Genomic DNA, 5,638 nt, shown 5'->3' with positions numbered 1-5,638 from the left:
CAGCTACACCCAACGCCAGCCTAGCCAAAGCTTCCTCAGAGGTGCCTGCAAAGCCAAAGGCGCGGAGCTGGAGAACGCATTGCGCCACCTAGAGGGCAGAACGAGGATTTGAGCGAGGATTTTAGAAGTCTCTTAAGAAAATACCGCAGGCAGAGAGTCTGTCTGAGGGCGCTTCTAGTGATTATACTGTACACCCCTAAATAACTGTTCAAGAGAGGCAAAAGAAATGACATCTTTACAAACCAACCACATAACCTGTGGAACTCACTGCCACAAGGTGTGACTTGGCGGCCTTTAAAAGGGATTTCTCAAACCAAAGGAGAATTAAAGGGCATCAACGGCTACGAGTCAGGAGGAAATGCATGCTAACTCCGGGATAGCTCTGCATAGCTGAAGTGTGGATCTCACTCCCACAGAAGCCAGCCAGAGCCACCAACTTGGATAGCTTTAAAAGAGAATTATGCAAAATCATGGGGGTTAAGGGATCAGTGGTTACTAGCCATTATGGCTAGCCATTACTAGCCATTAGCTCTGTGGAGAAGGGGAAGGCCTTTTCAGTGGTGGCTCCCAGACTTTGGAACTCCCTGCCTAGAGAAGTTAGACTGGCTCCCTCCTTGTTGTCTTTCTTCTGACAGGCTTTGGGCAACTGTCTGCTTTTAGTGAAAATGCTAGTGCCTGGCTGTTCTTCTTGCAATTATCTGTTATGTTTTTTTATAGATTATAGATAGATAAAATCCTATCAATCTTTAACTGTTTTGATGATTGTTTTCCTGTATGTTTTGGCTATCTTATTTTTTTATCTGTAAGCTGCCTTGAGTCCCTATCAGGGAAAAAGGTGAGGCATAAGTAAATATATAAATTCAGGGTTTGCTTGTTTTTTAAGCCAGAACTTGCTGGAACTCAGTTCTGGCACCTCTCAGGTGGGCGCCATTGCCATTCTAAGAGAACAAGGGAGGCGTTCATGGTGAATTCTGCCACCTCTTTTTCTAGAAAAATAGCACTGCATATAATAATTATTATTATTCAGCTGGAGGCAGTGATATCAGTTGCTGGAAACCACAGAGTGTTCAGGGACTGCTTTGCACATATCTGGAGTTCTCTGCCATAGATTCGGTGATTTTTGGGGGGGACAGTCTGCTGTATAAATTGTTGAATTGTTTTCTAGCATTTAAAACTATTTTCTGTAACGTTTCCAGAACGCTTTCTAAACTTAATTTCTTAGTGGCATTCTGCATTTCATTGACATGAGTTGTACATGTGGCTGGCATCACTGTTGTGAGTAACACAGTTTTAGTCCTTGCTTTGTTTTTGTGACATATGTGGGAGAATGGATTGTGCAAGGACAAGGTGAGCAAAGGGCTTGCTCCAGACTGTTACTAATTTTCATTGTGCCTTGGTCCAAATGCTTAGGCTCTGACCCTTTGCAGCTTTACGCACAAAACTTTATCCATTGACCCTGCTGGGCCTCACTCCAGGTCAGGGAAGAAACTTAACTCAATTCACATTTAAAGGCAAAGTTACCTTTTCTGAATTCTGCAGTGAACTACTTCTGCCAAGTAGTGTACAGTGGTACCTCAGGTTAAGTACTTAATTCGTTCCAGAGGTCCGTTCTTAACCTGAAACTGTTCTTAACCTGAAGCACCACTTTAGCTAATGGGGCCTCCTGCTGCTGCCGCGCCGCCGGAGCACAATTTCTGTTCTCATCCTGAAGCAAAGTTCTTAACCTGAAACACTATTTCTGGGTTAGCGGAGTCTGTAACCTGAAGCGTATGTAACACGAGGTACCACTGTATATATATATAAAGTGCATATGCCAGGAGGAAGTGTACAAATTAATGCATATACGATTGAAAATAACGTTCAAAAACACATTCCTTTAAAGAAAATTGCTTTGGGGAAAAAGGTGTATATTAGAACAAATTCCATACAAAAATATATTAGGAAAAATTATTCTGCTAGCACAAGGACTTTTAGCTGCACAGCGGAACTTCCTTGCTCTCTTTTCTTCCTGCATATCCCATAATGCCCCAGAGCATTAGAGGAAATCCTGGAACAGATTTAGGGTTCATGGGGAGGCACGCAAGGAAAGAAAAGGGTGGAGCAGTTCCATGGTGCAGCTGAATGGCCTTGTGATAGGGTTGCCATAATTCACAAAGTTGTTTTTCCTAATCTGGACACAAAAGTCTTGTGCATTTGGACCAAGGCACGATGAACTTTTTTTGGAGCAAAGTTGTTGCACTTTTTTTAGATTTGCCCAAATTTGTTGAGCTTTCTGGACAAAATCACAAAAAAAGAAATCTTTGAAAATCGCCAAAAATGACAGTGCCAACAATATGTCTGGATTTTCCTGGACGTTTTGTTTTTTTAAAGCAATTTCTGCCTGGACACTGTTTCTGGACATATATATGGCAAGCCTACTTGTGATAGCCATACTTAATGGAAAAAAATAGAAACGCTGAGAAACCAAAATGGAGGGATTCACCCACCCCTCCTGCTGGGTGCATATCTCTGCCTTATGACCCTCGCTGGGCTCTACCCCCAGAGCCACACAGGTCCCTCAGTAGGTGGCAACCGAGTGATTGTTGCTATTTTTCTCCTTTCACAACATTCTGTCTGTATATTATTCACCTGTACGTGTTTTTCAGCATGTTTCGTACTGTACTGTGCTTATATTAATAGACAGCCTTTGGTATCTGTTATTTATTGAAGGCATTTATATACCACTTTATTATTTGCATTTCCTAGCCATGCACATAAAACAGCCTACAGAAGATGGATGGGACAGTAAAACAATAAAAAATGATCATAAAACCAAACACGACCTTGACAATGTCTGCTGCACTATGAGCCTGAAGTTCAAGGAAGGGGCCTGTCTAATCCCAGTTAGGGGGAAGTTCCACAGGTTTGGGCCCACGACACTGACTGCACAGCTTCCATTAGTTAGAAGCCATGTATCTGAACCATGGGGGCCTACCAACTAGTGTTAGAGACAGAAATGAAATCTAGGAGCTAAATGGCACCTTAAACCTAGGTTATGGGTGCAACAATGGAATGTTCAGGCACGTTTTTTAAAAACAAGAATACAAAGCTGAAAGTAAATGAACTTCAGCTAAAATATTACGTTCATTTTTCACAGGGTCTAGTCCTTCCCCTGCCCACCCCACTAATATTCTTAAGAGGGGCTCTTCTCCAGTCTTCAAAGAGTAGCTGGAAGCGGGGAGACAGAAAAAGGTCCTCCTTTCCTTCCACTCTGCAGTTTTAATCTGAAATCTTAGGCACAGTACTGCACCCAGAGCTCAGAAACTGCTCATGCTAATGAAATTCCCTGTCACATAATGCACCTAGAACAATGGGAGTTTCAAACATTGCTACCAACAGAAAGCCCCCCACAAATCTCAGTAATTTGGCAGAAATATAAGAGATCGGGTGGTGCTTAAGATATCCTGGACCCATGTTGCTTGTTGTTGTTTAGTCGTGTCCGACTCTTCGTGACCCCATGGACCAGAGCACACCAGGCACTCCTGTCTTCCACTGCCTCCCGCAGTTTGGTCAAACTCATGTTGGTAGCTTCGAGAACACTGTCCAACCATCTCGTCCTCCGTCGTCCCCTTCTCCTTGTGCCCTCAATCTTTCCCAACATCAGGGTCTTTTCCAGGGAGTCTTCTCTTCTCATGAGGTGGCCAAAGTATTGGAGCTTCAGCTTCAGGATCTGTCCTTCCAGTGAGCACTCAGGGCTGATTTCCTTAAGAATGTTGCTTAGGGCTAGTAAATTAATACAAGAAGATTGAACATGGCCTGGTAACATATGGGCAGCCAGTGCCAACTTTGAGCACCAGAGTTATGTGGGGTGTGGTTATGTACCGATCAGTGGTCTAAGTGCAGCCTTTTACAGCAGCTGGAGTTTCTGAACCAGGTGCAAGGGTAGCCTTCATAGAGTGCGTTGCAGTAACCAAGTCTTGAGGTCACCACTGTATGACTCAGTGCAGCTAGGCTTTCCCTGTCTTTGTTGCACTAGCCATAGCTGTTAAAAGGCACCCCTAGCCACTGAGACTACCTGAGCCTCAAGTGACAAAGTGGACCCCAAAACTATACACCTGTTGTTTCAGAGGGAGATCAACTTCATCTAGGACAAGCAGAGGATCAATCTCCTGGACACTGGAGGAACCCACCCACGGCGCCTCCATCTCCCCAGGGTTCAAGCTCAGCTTACTAGGTCTTATCCGTTCCACAACTGCATCCAGATGTCATTCCTGACCATGCTCAGCCTCACCTGACTCAAATATTATGGAGAAATAGAGCTGGACATCATCAGTGTATCTTCTCATAAACCGCAATGTCTCCTAACACAGACAGTGAGGTTTATGCAGAAGTGTATTCCATCCAAACTTGAGAGTGACTAACTGCTTACTCATTATCTGCTTGAAGAAAGAGACTCGCTACCTTCACCAGCGCCTCAAAATTAGTCACCTAAGAGGAAGTAGATAAATTTTATAAAAATATTTTCTCGTGTTTGTAATAGTAAATTTGGTTTAATGTCTACAAACTTGGCATGTTAATAGGGTTGCCGTGTTTTGAAGAGCAGAAAAAAAGAACGCTGTGACTCCATTCCAAGCAAATAAATGCAAATTGTCTCAAATTCTACCCCTGAAAAAGATGGTGTATGCTGGAAAAAGAGGACACATAGCAAAAAAAATAAATATTATTCCTACTACTACTGTATTTCTACATATCATTTTTGGGCAAGGTTTCACAAGGCAGCTTACAATACATATAAAAGTTTAAAGCAATGTAGCAATGATTTTTTTAAATACAGCATCCAATAAAACTGTATATCGGGGATGGGAAAAGTAATTAAATCAACAAAAAGCCTGGCAGAATAAGGCAAGTGAGAGAACTATGCAAAGTTCTTGGGGTGGTACATTGGGCCCATCACTGAAAGAACCCTCTCCCTGGTACATATAATAATAATAATAATAATAATAATAATAATAATAATAATAATTTATTATTTATACCCCGCCCATCTGGCTGAGTTTTCCCAGCCACTCTGGGTGGCTCCCAATCAAGTGTTAAAAACAGTACAGCATTACATATTAAAAACTTCCCTGAAGTCTTTTGAATGTCAGGTAGTAGTTTATTTCCTTGACATCTGATGGGAGGGCTTTCCACAGGGCGGGCGCCACTACCGAGAAGGCCCTCTGTCTGGTTCCCTGTCGCCTCACTTCTCGCAATGAGGGAACCGCCAGAAGGCCCTCGGCGCTGGATACCAGTCTGATTGCTCTTAATGGGAGCTAGAGCAGCCTTTCCCAACTTTGGGTCCTCAGATATTGTTGGACTACAGTTCCTATCACCCTGACCATTGGGTCATGCTTGATGGGGGCTGTAAATCAGTTGGTTAGAGTGTGGTGCTGATAACGCCAAGGTTGCAGGTTCAATTCCTGTATGGGACAGCTGCATATCCCTGCATTGCATGGGGTTGGACTAGATGATCCTCGGGATCCCTTCCAACTCTGTGATTCTATGACCCATAGCTTGAGGAAGGATAGGGCACCTGAAGCCAGTTGTAGGACCCGTGTAGTTTTCTATGGGCTGTAGTCAGTGCAATGAAACCAATTAAATTTAACCAAATGAATTCAGC

This window comes from Podarcis raffonei, chromosome 3 (genome assembly GCF_027172205.1).
Source record: "Podarcis raffonei isolate rPodRaf1 chromosome 3, rPodRaf1.pri, whole genome shotgun sequence".
NCBI classification, from domain to species: domain Eukaryota; kingdom Metazoa; phylum Chordata; class Lepidosauria; order Squamata; family Lacertidae; genus Podarcis; species Podarcis raffonei.
The sequence above is the reverse complement of the archived record's forward strand: the minus strand, read 5'-3'. Positions refer to the sequence as shown.